Below are 17025 nucleotides of genomic sequence, written 5' to 3' on the forward strand. Positions count from 1 at the left end.
TGGTCGTTCCTTTAACAAACATCATTTGGTTGCCTTCTAGGCAGTGGGCCTTTTTCTAGGGTACAGGGTACAGCAGTAAACAAAGCAGGTGAACCCTGCTCACAAAGAGCTTGATGTCCAGTGTGGACAGTGTTAGACTCGTTCAACAGAATTTCCTCTTCCGAAGGTTCTCGCTAGCTCGAAGTGTGTGTGTAGGGGGTTATGTGTAAACTCCTACACACAGCAGAAGCCTCTTTACTAGATGTGGTTAGGAGTAGGTGTTTTGGTCACTAAAAATGTAGGGTAAACCTAGGAACATAGATATCTTCAGTGTTAATTTTAACTTTATGTTATAAAGTTTATGTGTCTACACCAACAGCACGTAAACCCTTTCTTTCACTATGGATTTGGTGCCAAGAGTTCTGAATTGAGCTTGCCATAAACCAAATACAGAACTTGCTGCCTCTGATTTCCAGTTACTTGAGGTTAAAGCAGAGTCAGCGCATATACCTCAACACATGTCAAGTCATCTGAGCCTAGGATTCTATAATTTTTATGAATTTTTTTCTTCCAGTTTTCACAATCATCTTGCCCACACCCAGTGTGAAGTCTACTATTGTCCAACAAAATGGCTTTAGCAAGTAAGGCATTTAATTTAATTTATAAAAACTGCCCGCAGTGAACTCTTTCCAATCTCTTGTGATGATGAGAGATAATAAGAAAAAGAATATATATGTGTGTGACTGGGTCACTTTGCTATACAGCAGAAATTGACACAACATTGTAAATCAACTATACTTTTATTTATTTAGTTAGTTACGTCTGCACCCATGGCATATTCAGATTCCCAGGCTAGGGGTCAAATTGGAACTGCAGCTACTGGCCTACACCACAGCCACAGCCACACAGGATCTGAACCACGTCTGTGACCTACACCACAGCTCACGGCAAGGTGGGATCGCCAACCCACTGAGCAAAGCCAGGGATTGAACCTGTATTCTCATGGACACTAGTCAGGTTGTTTACCGATGAGCCACAACTGGAACCGCTCAACTATAGTAATGAAAGAAAAACCTGCTAATTGTTTTTGTCCTCATGACTATCAATTTACCAATCCTAGTAGTTACTAGCGTGGGCTGTGGAACCCACCATCCGAGCTCTGCTAATTTTAGCTTAAGGTTGGGTTGTGGCCTGTTTTTTAATTGATAAAATAAGCCTAATGATCAGACATACCTCATAGAAGTACTGAGAGAATTATGTCAATTAATATAAATGAAGTCCTTAGAGCAATGTCTAGGACATAGTATGTGCTGGCTGTTATTACCACTGTAAATATTTAGTATTCTGTAGTTGACAGATGCAACTGGCATAAGCAGGGTTGTGAGTAGGCAACACTGTTTCTTGGCTTAAAAACTGGTGAAATTAGAATGGAGCAGGCATCCAGGGAGAATAGTCTTGATCACTGAGCATTTTACAGGACTAGTGGTGGCTATTCTGGTAGTCAGTTAAGAGAGGTTATTGTTGGTGTATAATAGGTCATCTACTTGCACATACTGTCATTGAGAACAAGTATTGAGGTGCCTGGAAAGATATTTTCCATCTTTCTTGTTGTTCAGTGAAACCCATTACCTTGCTCCTTTGCTATAACCGCTCTCTCTTGGAGTTCCCTGATGGCTTAGTGGGTTGAGGATCTGGTGTTGTCACTACTTTGGTTTAGTCACTGCTGTGGTGTGGGTTCAATTCCTGACCCAGGAACTTCTGAAGCATGCCAGAGGCACAGCCAAAAGCAAACAAACAAACAAACAAACAAACACCATCCTCTCTGATTCTCTGAGAGAGAATGAGAAAAAGAGAGAGACAGACAGACTGACTAACTGACCTGCTGCACTTTGTGCTGTGGAGTTTATATTCTGCAGATTTTGTGGGATTCAGAGAATTGGCCACCATGCTTTCTTCTAAGTGTTGCATACTGTGTGCTTGATGAAATGATATATACTTGCTGATTGCTAAACTAGTAGATGGAAATGAACCTAAATTAATGAACTCAGCAAGCAGGATTTCTGCTGGTGGGTGGTGGGTGCGCCTCTCTGATTTACAGTTCTGGTGCATTCTCGGCTCTTGCGATTGGGAGAGTAACTTTTTGCACCACATATGTCTTTGTTTTTATCCTGCTGTGTGTGTGAGAGGGCACAGTGACAGGCAGCCTATAAATAGCTAGCTTCCATCTTTATTTTTAGTGGTAATGACTTTTTTTTTTGAAATGGGATTTCTTATTTAATAAGTTAGGGATGTAATTACACCCAGCACAAGTGAGAATGCATTACATTCATTTGAAACTCCCAGTAAAATTAAAGTTCACATCTAGCAGAGCAAAATAAGCTTGGTGATGAAACAGAACCTTCAGGCTGCTTTAATGTTCAACATTTCCTTCTGTCCCTCCCTTTTTTTCCTCTCCCCCCCCTTTTTTCTTTTTATAAATTGGAATAATGCAGCTTAAAAGTGTTTCCGGAGTGGGCTGGATGGCACATGTTTTCTGCTGTTGCAGCTCTCCCATTGTTCAAGGGCTACACCTGTAGGTGGATTTTTCCCTTTGCATCTTCATTTAAGTAGCTGCCCACAGCCTTTATTTACATTTATCCACCTAGAGAAGCTGAGGACTTCATTAAATGACCCTCCTGCTCTGTATCCACAAAGGCTGTGTGGTGGCAGAGCGGCCTTCATACGGGTTAATCACTACAAGGGAGCCAGCATCATCCTGAGTTAAACCTCTGCATGTAAAAGTCATCTTCAATTTTTTATAAAGCATGTTTTTAGTCACCAGACACTATTAACCCTGCAGTTGTAGGCATCTTGAACTGCCTGGGACCAGATTGGAAAAGCAATGACTAGCGGTCAGTTTTGATCTTGGCTTCCCTCCCGCCCTCTCCCCTCATCCCTGGCCCCCTCCCTGCTGGGCTGACTGTTCTTACCACCTGACATCTGCATATACAAGGCTTTTCTTCAGTGTTTCTTAGGCATCTCCTCCAAATAGGACTGCAGAGAGTCCAGGCCTGTGTCTTTTGAAGAGCCTGGTGGTGACCAGCCCTGCTCAGTTCCTGGGAGATGCTAATGGCAGAGGGTGAGGGGTCTGCCTGCTTCTGCGCTGGCTGCTCTTTCTGATAGTCAGTCTTGAGGATGATGGGGTATCGTGCGTGGTTTCCTCGTTGGCTGTCAGGCTCAGTGCTACAAAAAGGGGTTCCTCATGTCATCTTAAGTGGATGCATTTAGAATCACAGTGGGACTTGCAGGGCGTATGTGTGTCTTCTGAGAAGCTGAGTGCACTTATCTTTCTCTTCTCCAAATGTCTCAATTCTTTTTTTTTTTTTTAAGTGATTTTTATTTTTTTCCATTTTAGCTGGTTTACAGTGTTCTGTCAATTTTCTACTGTATAGCAAAGTGACCCAGTCACACATACATATATACATTCTATTTCTCACATTATCCTCCATCATGCTCCATCATAAGTGACTAGATATAGTTCCCAGTGCTATACAGCTCCAAATGTCTCAATTCTGCCTTCACCTCTAAAGGCCAGCTTAAGTTCTAGTCCAGCCCTGATAACAGGTCCTGTCTGTTCATGCGGATCTCTCCCATCTCACAGCTCATAGGGGCTTAATCTGGACCACACAACCCAGGTATTGATCATGAAGCTTCATATCTAGAATTTCTAGTGAAACAGAAGCCCTGCAACCTGACGTTTTGAAGCCAAGTAGATGATTATTTTGACATTGGTCTCTTCATTTCCAAGGATCTATGGATCTGTATCACGCCTGTCTTGTACGTGCACATTCTGGGCTGAAAAGGTTGCGGGGAAACACAATATGCTTGTTGCTCCTAAAAGCCACATGGGAGGCAGCAACATATGTAAGGGGTGGCATTTGACCAGCAGTGGGAGTCCCTGAATGTCAGGCTGTGGAATTTGAGCTTTATTTGGTAGACACTGGGGAGCTATGATCCTTTGTAAATGGGAGTGTTGCGATGCAGATCTGGGTTTAGGCAGCCTTATCTGAAAGCACTGGGCAAGAACTGGGAGAAGCCAGACCAAAGGTGTACGCTTGGGAGCAGTCCCAGTGGCTCTGATCTGAGTGACAGTGGGCAGGCTAAGTTGGTGGCTCTGAGATTGAGAGGAAGGGTTGGGTGGATGATTTCAGGGAGGGAAGCAGGTAACAACACAGGGTTAGGGGCAGACAAGCTGGTCTGGCCACTGACTGTGTGTCCTTGGGCAAGTTAATTAAGCTTTCTGTATCTCCACTCGATGCTTATCTGAAAATGAGGACCAGGACCTCAACTTTAAATTTCCCAGGATTGCAGCGATCCCACTCTTGGACATATATCCAGGCAACTATAATACAGAAACAGACATGCACCCCTATGTTCACAGCAGGACTATCCACAACAGCCAAGATATGGTAACAACCTAAACGTCCATCGACAGATGAATGGATTAAGAAGATGCAGTATATATCTAGAATACTATTAAGCCATAAAAAAGAATGAAATAATGCCATTTGCAGCAACATGGATGCAACTAGAAATTGTCATACTAAAGGAAGTAAGTCAGAAAGACAAATACCATATGATGTCACTCAGCAGTGGAATCTAAAATGTGACCAAATGAACCTATCTGCAAAACAGAAACAGACTCACAGATATGGAGGATAGACTTGTGGTTGCCAAGGGGGAGGGGGTCGGAGAAGAGATGGACTGAGAGGTTGGGGTTAGCAGATATAAACTATCATACACTGAGGGGATAAACAACAAGTCCTGTAGAGCACAAAGAACAATATTCAATGTCCTATGGTAAACCACAATGGAAAAGAATGTTTTGAAAAAGGATTTTTGTATTTGTATCACTGGATCATTTTGCTCTATAGCAGAAATGAACACATTTAAATCAACTATACTTAAATTTTTAAAAAAGCAAAAAACAAAAACAAAAACCTTTATGGGATTGGACTCTGTAGCTCATTGGTAACTCCTACAAAAAATAAGACTCACTGGAGCTTGGGACTGGAGGGTAGGAGAAAGCCTGAAAGGTGATGGATGGGAGTTTTAAGTCTAAGTGAATGATGAATAAGACAAGGTCTCTTAATCCTCAAAATCCCAATCATATGACTGGTGCCGTTAGGATGTGGTTGTTGGAGTTCCCGCTGTGGTGCACTGGGTTAAGAATCCAACTGCCAGTGACTTGGGTGCTGTGGAGGTGCAGATTCCACCCCCAGCCTGACACAGTGGGTGTTAAAGGATCCAGTGTTGCTACAGCTGTGAAGTAGGTGGCAGCTGCAGCTTGGATTCAATCCCTGGCCCTGGAACTTCCCTATGCCATGGCCATGTTCATTTAAAAAAAAAAAAAGGAATGTGGTTGTTGATTCTCTACCTCCCTCAGGTTTCTTGGGGGGTGAGGTGGGGTACTAGGCATATTTGCATTGCTGGTGCACTGTCTGCAGTAGGCCTGGGAGTGTTGGCCTCTTCTTTGATCCTTGGCATTCCTTCTCAGTGCCCAGATCCTGTGTGTTTGCTCTGTTAATCAGAGCTCACTTGAGTCCTGTTCCTCCTGCTGCCCCTCACACCTGGTTATCAAGACCTTATGTACAAAACTCTTGCGATAACTTTGTAATTACACCTGGCCTTCAAACTTTGTCCTGTCCAGTCCATGCTGGGGGTTCCTGGGTAATAGAATAAAATTTTAAGCACATCTCATATTCTCTCTAAATTCAACAGCCCCCGTTCCCTACTAAATAAAGTCCATGCTCTGTAGCCTGCTGTTTAAGACCCTCAGTGAACCCTGCACTTCACTCTCACCGTTCCTCTGTCCTCCTCCAGGTGGACATATCTGATTGCCACCCTGCTGTACCAGTGTCATATTCCATGCAGCCCTTCTTGATTCTGCTGTCAGCAAGCAATAAATCTTATGGCTTTTTGGACCCTTGGGGGAGGCAAACTTTACACAGTGGTACTTTTTTCTTACTGGTGAGCTTCTAGGCATCAAGGTCCATGTCTGTATTGTGGAATATCCACATGGGTGGGTTCTCCATGACCCCATATGCTATATGTCTTTTGCACACAGTAGGCATCTATTTGATGAATGTTTGAATGGAAGGCTTCCCTTTCTGGGAGGAGCTGTGGTGTAGCTTAGTTGAGCATTCCTTTCCCTGTGCCCTAGGATGGCCCTGTCTGCCCTCTCAGAATATCTCTCTGGTTTCGAGATGGGCTTAAGGTGGCAGAATAGAAGGACTGGAGCTCAATTTCTCTCATAAAAACAACAAAATTACAATTAAATGCTGAACAATCTTCAAACAAATGGACTGGAAACTTTCAAAAAGATATCCTACTCCAGCAGACAAAGAGGAGGCCACATCAAAGGTAGGAGGAGTGATTATATGATATAAGTAACCCCATACTTCCCAGTGGGAAGCCCAACAGACTAGAAAGTAACTGTATCACAGAGACTCACGTACAGGAGTGAGAGTTCTGAGCCCCACATCAAATCCCCATGCCGGGGGATCTGGCACTGGGAGAAAGAGCCCCTGGAGCATCTGGCATTGAAGGCCAGTGGGGCTTGTGCACAGGAGCTCCACAGGACTGGGGGAAACAGAAACCCAATTCTTGAAAGGCACACACATGTGTACTGGGTCCCAGGGCAAAGCAAAGACTCCATAGGAATCTGGGTTGGACCTGACTGCAGTTCTTGGAGGATCTCCTGGGAGAACAGGGGGTGGCTGTGGCTCGTTATCGGGGAAGGCATTGGAAACAAAGCTCTTGAGAATATACATCAATGTGCGTTTCTCTGGAGGTGGCCATTTTGGGAAAATCTTGCCCCACCCATCAGTAAACAAACTGCCAGGCACACAGCTTCTAATCTCACCCAGAGAAAAAGCCCCACCTACCAGAGGGATAGGAATCAGCTCCACCTACCAGTGGGCAGGCATCAGCCCCTCCCATCAGGAAGCCTACAGCAAACTCCTGTATCAACTTCAGCCACAAGGGGGGCAGACACCAGAAGTAAAAGAGGCTACAACTCCATTGTCTGTCAAAAGGTCACCACACCAGAAACCTATAAAAATGAAAAGACAGAGAACAATAACTCAGATGAGGGAGAAAGGAAAAACCCCAGAAAATCAGCTAAGTGATGAGGAGATTCTCAGCCTCCAGGAAAAAGACTTTAGACTGTTGATGCTGAAGATGATGCAAGACATTGGAAATAAACTGGAGGCAAAGATGGATAACTTACAGGAAACACTGAGCAAAGAGATACAAGGTATAAAACTTAAGCAAGAAGAGATGCAAAATGCAATAACTGAAATATAAAATTCACTAGAAGCAACTAACAGCAGCATACAGGAGGCAGAAGAACGAATAAATGAGATGGAGGACAGATTGGTGGAAATCATGGATGCAGAACAGAAAAGAAAAGAAAAGATTGAAAACAAATGAAGAGAGTCTCGGAGAACTCTGGAACAATGTGATACGCACCAACATCTGTATCATAGAGGTGCCAGAAGGAGAAGAGAGAGAGAAAGGGACAGAAAAATTATTCGAAGAGATAATAGCCGAAAACTTCCCCAACGTGGGAAAGGAACCACTCACTCAAATCCAGGAGGTGCAACAAGTACCATATAAAGTAAACCCAAGGAGAAATACCCCAAGGCACATATTAATCAAACTGACCAAAATTAAAGACAAAGAGAGAATATTGAAAGCAGCTAGGGAAAAGAAACAAAGAACATACAAGGGAAACCCAATAAGGTTATGGGCAGATTTTTCAGCAGAAACTCTGCAGGCAGAAGGGAGTGGCATGATATACTTAACATGATGAAAGGAGAAAAAACCTCCAACCAAGATTACATTACCCAGCAAGGCTCTCATTCAGATTTGAAGGCAAAATCAAAAGCTTTACAGATAAGCAAAAGTTAAGAGAATACAACAACATTAAACCAGCTCTACAACAAATACTAAAGGAACTTCTCTAGGCAGAAAAGAAAAGGCCGCAACCAGAAACAAAAATACCACAAATGACAAGCCTCACCAGAAAAGGTATATGTACAGTAAAAATACGGAATTATCCACATGCAATTATGTCACCAAAATCAGAAATCATGAGAAGAGGAGGGTACACACACAGGACACTGGAGATGCACTTGAAATTAAGAGACCGACAACTGAAAACAATCATATACATATATCAAAGCTTCAGAGTTACTGCAAATCAAACATCTACAATTGATACACAAACAATTAAGAAAATTCAACTCAAATACAGCACTAACAATAGTCATCAAGCCACAGGAGGAGAGAACAAGAGAAGAAGGGAAGAAAAAAGAGCAACAAAAACAAATCCAAAACAGTTAATAAAATGGAAATACAAACATACATATCAATAATAACTTTAAATGTTAATGGACTAAATGCCCCAATCAAAAGACATAGACTGGCTGAATGGATACAAAAACAAGACCCAAATAGATGCTGTCTTCAAAAGACCCACTTCACTTCTAGGGACACATACAAATTGAAAGTGAGAGGATGGAGGAAAATATTCCATGCAAACGGGAATCAAAAGAAAGCTGGAGTAGTAATACTCATATCAGATAAAATAGGCTTTAAAATGAAGAATATTTTAAGGGACAAGGAAGGTCACTACATAATGATCAAAGGATCAATCCAAGAAGAAGATATAACAATTTTAAATCTCTACGCACCCCGCATAGGTTCACCACGATATATAAGGCAACTGCTGACAACCTTAAAAGGACAAATCGACAATAACACAATATTAGTGGGGGACTTTAACACCGCACTTACAGCAATGGACAGATCATTCAGACCGAAAATCCATAAGGAAACACAGGCCCTGAATGAAGCATTAGTCCAGATGGACTTAATACATATTTATAGGACATTCCATCCAAAAGCAACAGAATACACGTTCTTTTCAAGTGCACATGGAACATTCTCTAAGATATAAGACCAGATACTATAAAACTCTTAGAGGAAAATATAGGCCAGATGCTCTCCAACATAAATGGCAGAAACATCTTTTTCAGATCCACCTCTTAGAGTAATGACAATAAAAACAAAAATAACCAAGTGCGATGTAATTAAACATTTCTGCACAGCAAAGGAAACCCTAAACAAAACGAAAAGACAATGCACAGTATGGGAGAAAATATTTGCAAATGAATTAACTGACAAGGGATTAATCTCCAAAATGTATAAATACCTCTTACAGCTCAATACCAAAAAAATGAACAACCCCATCAAAAAATGGGCAGAAGATCTAAACAGACATTTCTCCAAAGAGCTGGTTAAAAAACACAATGAAAAGATGTTCAACATCACTCATTATTAGAGAAACGCCAATCAAAACCACTCTGAGGTTCCACCTTACACCAGCCAGAATGGCCATCATCAAAAAGTCTACAAACAATAAGTGCAGGAGAGGCTGTGGAGAAAAAGGAACCCTCTTACACTGCTGGTGGGGTTATAAGTTTGTGCAACCACTGTGGAAAACAGGATGGAGATTCCTCAGAAAACTACGCATAGAACTCCCATTGGATCCAGCAATCCCACTCCTGGGCATCTATCCAGAGAAAGCCATGACTTGAAAAGACACATGCACTCCCGTGTTCGTTGCAGCTCTCTGTACAATAGCCAAGACATGGAAACAACCTAAATGTCCATTGACAGAGAAGTGGATAAAGAAGAGGTGGTATATATACACAATGGAATATTACTCAGCCATTAAAAGGAATGAAATAATGGCATTTTTAGCAACATGGTTGAACCTAGAAATTATCATGCTAAGTGAAGTCAGGCAATGAAACACCCACATCAAGTGCTATCACTGACATGTGGAATCTAAAAAAAGAACACAGTGAACTTCTTTGCAGAACAGATACTGACACAGATTTTGAAAAATTTATGGTTTCCAAATGAGACAGTTGGGGGGGTAGGGGGATGCACTGAGAGTTTGGGATGGAAATGCTATAAAATTTGGTTGTGATGATTGTTGTACATCTATAAATGTGATAAAATTCATTAAGTAATTACAAGTAAAAGAATACCTTTCTGTTTTCATCTGCTTTAGGGACTGTAGATTGGACCCCAAGGTGATAATTTGGCTCTGCTTCTCTTGCTGAAATGATGATGGGATAGGATGTGATTGGCAGAGGTGGGCCATGGGGGAAGGTGCCTTCAGGGCAGAATCCTTATCTCTCTCCTGCACCTTTCTTGTTCTCTCACTCACTCTTTTCTCTTGAAATTGCCAGAAAGTTTTTTTTTTTTTTTTTAATTAGAACGTAGTTGATTTATAATGTTGTGTCAGTTTCTGTGTATAGCATAGTGACCCAGTCATACATGTATATATTTTCTTTTTCTCATACTAGCTTCCATCATGGTCTATCCCAGGAGACTGGATATAGTTCCTTGTGCTGTACAGTAGGACCTCATTGCTCATCTATTCTAAATATAATGGTTTGTATCTACCAACCACTCCCTGTCCATCCCACTTCCTCTCTCCTTCCCCCTGGCAAGTACAAATCTGTTCTACATTTCTGTAATCTTTTCTGTTTTGTAGATAGGATCATTTGTGTCATATTTTAGATTTTACATGTGATATCTATAGTATTTATCTTTCTCTTTCTGACTTACTTCATTTAGTATGAGAATCCCTATTTACTTCCATGTTGCAGCTAATGGCATTATTTTGTTCTTTTTTATGCCCAAGTAGTATTCCACTAAGTATATGTACCACAACTTTTTAAGCCATTCATGGACATTTAGCTTGTTTCCACATCTGTGCTATTGTGAGTAGTACTGCTATGTGCATAGGGGTGCATGTTACTTTTTAAATTACAGTTTTGTCTAGATATATTCCCAGGAGTAGGATTGCTGAATCATATGGTAGTTCTGTATTTAGTGAGAGTGGTTTTTTAATTCCATTAACAACTTAACAGCTTTCCAGACCTGTGGGCCCACTGATTCTCCAGGTTATTCTCAGCTCTCCATATAGTAAGATTTTTGGAGAACATTTTCTTGGTTCTGGAAGTGTTAACCTAGGTCCCCAGGGATCTGTTACCAGTTCGGCACAAATATACCTGGTGTTGAAGAGACTCAGGTCCAATTTTTTTATTTTCCTGGGCTTCTGTAACATTTTGCTTCCCTGTGGATATGGCAATTTACAGAGACTGTAAACTGACAGGGTTATTTTTTCTTGTAACACAACAGAGAACACTATGAAGTTGCTTTCCTCCTAAAAGTAAATTAAATATAAACACTCTGGAGTAATTGGATTTGAAGTGCTTTCCTTCTTGTTATGTGTTGGAATACCTCTTCATCAGTGCCTGGGAGATCTCTGGAGCCTTTTGGATTTTTGACATCACACGTGTTTTCCGGTTTTTGACACCAAACTTGATCTTTGTTACCAAGGAAAGGAGTCCCAGCAACCAACAACCCCGAGGTAGCCTTTGTGTCTCTTTGCTTAAGCAACTGTTTCTTTATTTTGGGTGGGGGGGGGAGTCTTTTTTCATTCTATAAATTTTATTGAAGTATAGTTGATTTACAATGTAGGCACCTATTATTCAGAGTCTTAGTATTCCAGAATTAGAAGTAAGGAGACAGTTTCTGGATGCCCTGGCTGTGTGCTTTACCTGGGAATTCCTTTCTCTTTTGTGTCTTCATTGGCCTGTAGCATGGGCACCTATGCCTGGACATGTGGAAAGGCTGGCCTTGGAGACTGTTAGGTATGCAGCGGTTCAGGTTTTGTGTATATGGTTCTTTTAACCCAGCTTCCCAGGTAGAGGTAATATTTTGGTTTAAGGTCGAGAGTAAACCTCTCTTTGGTGTTTGTGTGTGTGTGTGTGTGTGTGTTTTAAACTTTAGTGTTTTAGGACTCTGAGACTAGATATTAAATCAAAGATTGACCCTTATTAAAAAGCTGTTTTCCTCTCTTTGCATTTGCCCAAGTCTCATGGGAATCAAGCGCCACTCTCCTTTCTTCTGTTTTTTAGGGCTGCAATCATGGCATAAGGAAGTTACCAGGCTTGTCTAATTGGAGCTGTAGCCACAGCCTACACCACAGCCACAGCAACATCTGATCTGAGCTGCTTCTGCAACCTACACCACAGCCACAGCTCATGGCAACGCTGGATCCTTAACCTGCTGAACAAGGCCAGGGATCAAACCTGTGTACACCTCTATTGTTTAAGCCACCTGTCTATGGTGCTTTGTCGTGGCAGCCCTGGCACGCCGATAGCAGCTCGGCCTGGGATTATGGGAATCCTCAGAGAAAAGGAAGTTGCCCTGGAAATAGCCCTCTCTGCAACAGGTGTCATCCAGAGATTTTAGGCATTTGTGCCCCTTAACTCACTAGCAGAACTTCTTCCAGCTGCCGACCCAGGGTGTGAACACTGGAAGTTCTTAAAGCCTTGGTTGTTCTTCACGATGGACTTCACTGAGCTCTTGTATCAAAAAATCTTTTGTGCAGTCCTCCCTGGGAGGGACATTATGATAGGGTGTTATGCTAAAATGTTGGCTTTATTTATTTATATTTATTTTTAATTATTTTTTTCTCATTGGCTGGCCCCACGGCATATGGAAGTTCCCAGGCCAGGGATCAAATTCAATCTGGAGCTGTGACCTACACCACAGCCACAGCAACGCCTGAAACCTTAAGCCACTGCACCAGGCTGGGCATCAAACTGGTGCCTCCACAGAGACAAGCCAGGTCATTGACCCATTGTGCTACAGCGGGGACTCCCTTTTTTCTTTTTTCTTTTTTTGTCTTTTCTAGGGCCGAACCCATGGCATATGGAGGTGTCCAGGCTAGGGGTCTAATTGGAGCCACAGCTGCCGGCCTACACCAGAGCCACAGCAATGCCAGATCAGAGACACGTCTGCGACCTACAACAGCAATGCCAGATCCTTAACCCACTGAGCAAGGCCAGGGATCGAACCCGCAACATCATGGTTCCTAGTCGGATTCGTTAACCACTGAGCCACGACGGGAACTCTGGGACTCCCTTTTTTTAATCAGTGAAAAAGCAACTCTTCCTTTCCTTTCCTTTCACATTACTATATTAATGAAATATCCAGATTTTATGTCATATTTATAAGAAATAGTAATGATAATAATAGCTAATGTTCATTGAGAGCATTGACTATGCCAGGCTCTGTTCTAAGCTTGTTATTGCATTAACTTGCTTGATTCTCCCATCCACTCTCTAATAGAAAATGGAGGGATAGAGAGATTAATAGGCTCAAAGCTGCCCAGCTGGGAAGTGGGGATGAGATTATGAGGATTTTATGGATGATTTAACTTGCGGCCCTTACCTGGAAATGGATCAGGTGAAGAGAGTGAGGTTGCTTTCTACTCCTATGGCTGGGGAGGGGTATGTGTAAAATTGATTGTATCAACTTAGAGCCCCTACAAATGATGTGGTTATAACAGAATGCAAAGTGTCTGTTGGCAGAGCATGCAGTTCGTGGCCTGTCCTTTATTTTCCTAAAGAACATTCAGATGAACCTCAATTAAAAAAAAAAGAAGGGGAGTTCCTGTTGTGGTGCAGTGGAAACTAATCCAACTGGTAGCCATGGGGATACAGGTTCAATCCCTGGCCTCACTCAGCTGTGAGCTGTGGTGTAGGTTGCAGACATGGCTTGGATCTGGCGTTGCTGTGACTGTGGTGCAGGCTGGCAGCTGTAGCTCCGATTTGACCCTTAGCCTGGGAACTTCCATATGCTACACATGCAGCCCTAAAAGGTAAAAAACAAACAAAAAAAAAAGTGAGAGAAGAATGACATGCAGGTGTCCGTGAAGTGTCCTGGCCACAGAGAGCATGTGTGGGGTAGTGGTGGACAGGTCACTGTGTGCAGCTGGGGTCCAGAGCTGGACTTTGAGCTCTGTAGCTTCCCAGCTCTGTGATTCTGAACAAGTTATGACCTTTGGTGGCCTGAGCTTCGCTAGCTGTGAATGGAAATATTACCCTATGTTCATAGGCCATGCTCAGTGCCTGGGCAGGTTGTTGATACTGTCCCTTTGTGTTGACAGACTTTCAACTATGAATCCGATGGAAGTTACTACCACACTTTTCTTTTTTCCCTCAGAAGCATCTTGGGTCTTCATCCTGTGTTTTTGAACTGTTTTTTACAAGCAGTTTCAGAGACATCTTCTAAAATGAGATGGTCGACCACTTCGTGACTCTGGGTACTTTGCATTCCAAATAAACACTGAGGATTATATCTTGCTTAAAACTTGGGTTGTGGGAGAAATTGTCCACCTGTGATTTTTGTGTGGGTGACAGGGAAGGACTTGTGTAGACCACCTGGCAGCCCTACTACACGCTCTCTGGGTACTTTTTCCATGACCTACAAGGAGCTCAGTGAATACCCTCCTTGTGGATGTTTCTTTGAACACCATGCCTGAGTAGTGAGTTTGTGACACCCAGGAGTGGGGTTGCTGGATCATATAGTAGTTCTCTGTTTAGTTTTTTGAGGAACCTCCATATTGCTTTTCATAGTGGCTGCACCAACTTATGTTCCTACCAACAGCGTAGGAGGGTTCCTTTTTTTCCATGCCTTCTTCAGCATTTATTGTTTATAGAAGTTTAGATGTTGGCTATTTTGACTGCTGTGAAGTGATACCTTACTGTAGTTTTGATTTGCGTTTCTCTAGTAATTAGCGATTTTGAACATCTTTTCATGCACTTTTGGGGTTTGGTTTGATTGATCTTTTCCCTTCCGTCCATAGGAGTGTTGACTTTAAAAATGTTCACGACTTAAAAGTTGAGAGTTATGTTTAAAATGTGCACGACCTAAAAGTTGACAGTTACGTCTTGTTTGGTGGACAAAACTGAGGGGTTAAGCCTGGGAGGCAGCATCTCAAGTAACCCTGAGGAGTTTTGCAACAAAGGGCAGGTAGTGGAAACAAAAGATTACTGTTAATGAAAGAGAACCAGATCTCTCCAGCTAAGGAATTTAGTGCTTTTCTATGTGTGGGAAGATGCAGGTGTGCCTGAGTTCACTGAAATCATTGCTTTGATAAGCACCTCAGCTATCGGGGTCAGTATCCTGTGTTTTCCCATCCTGAGTGGCTGCAGTCTCAAGGTTGCTGGGTGGCAGGTATTCTTTGTTTCCTTCCTGAGTCCCCTCAATGCTCACAGGCATCAAAGGTGTCTACATTTGCTGATGGCTGTGACATCCTCTGCTCACTGATATGGCAGGCAGTATTTTATTTCTCAGGAGACTCTTATTAGATTTTTATCTTCTGAAAGTTTTATCACGAAATGGCAAATATGAGCATCCAGAAGTTGGTGATGATGAGAGCTAATTATTAGAAGCCTAAGTACTAGTAGGTATTTACTGTGTGCACTAAATGCTTCCATGGATCAGCTCCTTCAATACCCAGCAACTCCATGAGCTCGAGATTATTATCCCCATTTTAAGGTAAGGAAACCCAGGCACAGCCAAATGAAAGAATTGGCTCTGTTTTCCATTCTTAGCAAGGGGGGATTCAAATCCAGACAGCAGGGCTCCAAAGCTGATGCTCCAAGTAACTGCTATGCCAGTACTAACATTCTAGGGATGCTCAACGTTTCTCTTTCCACGTGAGGAAGCAAAAATGAAGTTATTCTAGTATGTTCTTTTTTTTTCCCCAAACCTTCATTGCACAGAGGTACCTCCTAAAATAGAGAAGTATATTTCAATGCCATTGTTACAGGAAGTAGAGTAGAGATGTCTTCGGAGGCATGTGGGGCGTGTTCTAGCAGGTGGGTTCTTTTCTACTCATTGCAAGTAAGAGAATTTAGGCTCCTCAAAGTTGTTCTTCTGCATTCTGTCTCCTCTCCTTTCAAGGTGCAGGCTGCCCCTCTGCCTCCTCTTCTTCATCTGCCAGTGACCTAATGTTGCCATAAAGTAAGGCATTCATTTGATGCAAGATTATATTTTCCACCTTGTCCCAGAGACTGAGCATCTATTATGACTGATTGTATGTGAGTCATTTCTGGGGGCAGGATGGATTTGGGCTGGGGTTTCTGATTAGTCTAAGTGCATGCATTTGCAAAAGTTCCCTTCCCTGCCATAGCCTCTATCCCTTTATTTAATATTTTATTTATTTATTTTCTTTGAAATTATAGCTGATTTGCAATATATTAGTTTCTGGGGTATAGCAATGTGATACACACACACACACATATATATGTATGTATGTATGTATATATTCTTTTATATATATTCTTTTTTTTTTTTTTTTTTTTGGTCTTTTTGCTATTTCTTGTTTCTTGGGCCGCTCCCGCGGCATATGGAGGTTCCTAGGCTAGGGGTCCAATCGGAGCTGCAGCCACCGGCCTACGCCAGAGCCACAGCAACGCGGGATCCGAGCCGCGTCTGCAACCTACACCACAGCTCACGGCAACGCCGGATCATCAACCCACTGAGCAAGGGCAGGGACCGAACCTGCAACCTCATGGTTCCTAGTCGGATACGTTAACCACTGCGCCACGACGGGCACTCCTATATGTATTCTTTTCCATTATGGTTTATTATAGGATATTGACTGTACATTTCTGTGCTATACAGTAGGTCCTTGCTGATTATCTTTTTTTATATATAGTAGCATGTATCTGCTAATCCCAAACTCCCAATTTATCTCCACCACCCACTTGCCCTTTGGTAACCACAAGTTTGTTTTCCTTTTTCTATGAGTCTGTTTCTATTTTATAAATAATTTCATTTGTATCATATTTTAGATTCCACATATAAGCAATATCATATGATATTTGTCTTTGGTTTACCTCACTTAGTAAGATAATCTCTAGGTCTATCCATGTGGCCAAATGGCATTATTTCATTCTTTTTTACGACTAATATTCCTCTGGGTATGTGTGTCTGTGTGTTTGTGTGTGTGTGTGTGTGTGTATACCACCTCTTTATCCATTCATCTGTTTATGGACATTTAGGTTGCATCTATGTCCTGGCTGTTGTGAATAGTGTTGCTGTGAACACTGAGGTGCA

General features: G+C 42.2%; 1 protein-coding gene and 1 long non-coding RNA gene across 6 annotated transcripts in view; both read left to right on the forward strand.

Moving 5' to 3' along the window:
• TMEM163 (transmembrane protein 163) overlaps positions 1–17025 on the forward strand; it is a 464307-nt gene that overhangs the window by 297564 nt on the left and 149718 nt on the right. The gene's annotated exons all lie outside the window — the stretch shown is intronic.
• LOC146395779 (uncharacterized) lies at positions 379–7436 on the forward strand. Its single transcript, XR_014830596.1, has 2 exons — positions 379–582; positions 3424–7436. It is a non-coding gene; the product is annotated as an uncharacterized LOC146395779 (long non-coding RNA).

Source organism: Sus scrofa, chromosome 15, assembly GCF_054392235.1.
Source record: "Sus scrofa isolate SSC_HxYL_T2T_F1_AM1 chromosome 15, Sscrofa_HxYL_maternal_Yorkshire_Landrace_v2.0, whole genome shotgun sequence".
NCBI classification, from domain to species: Eukaryota; Metazoa; Chordata; class Mammalia; order Artiodactyla; family Suidae; genus Sus; species Sus scrofa.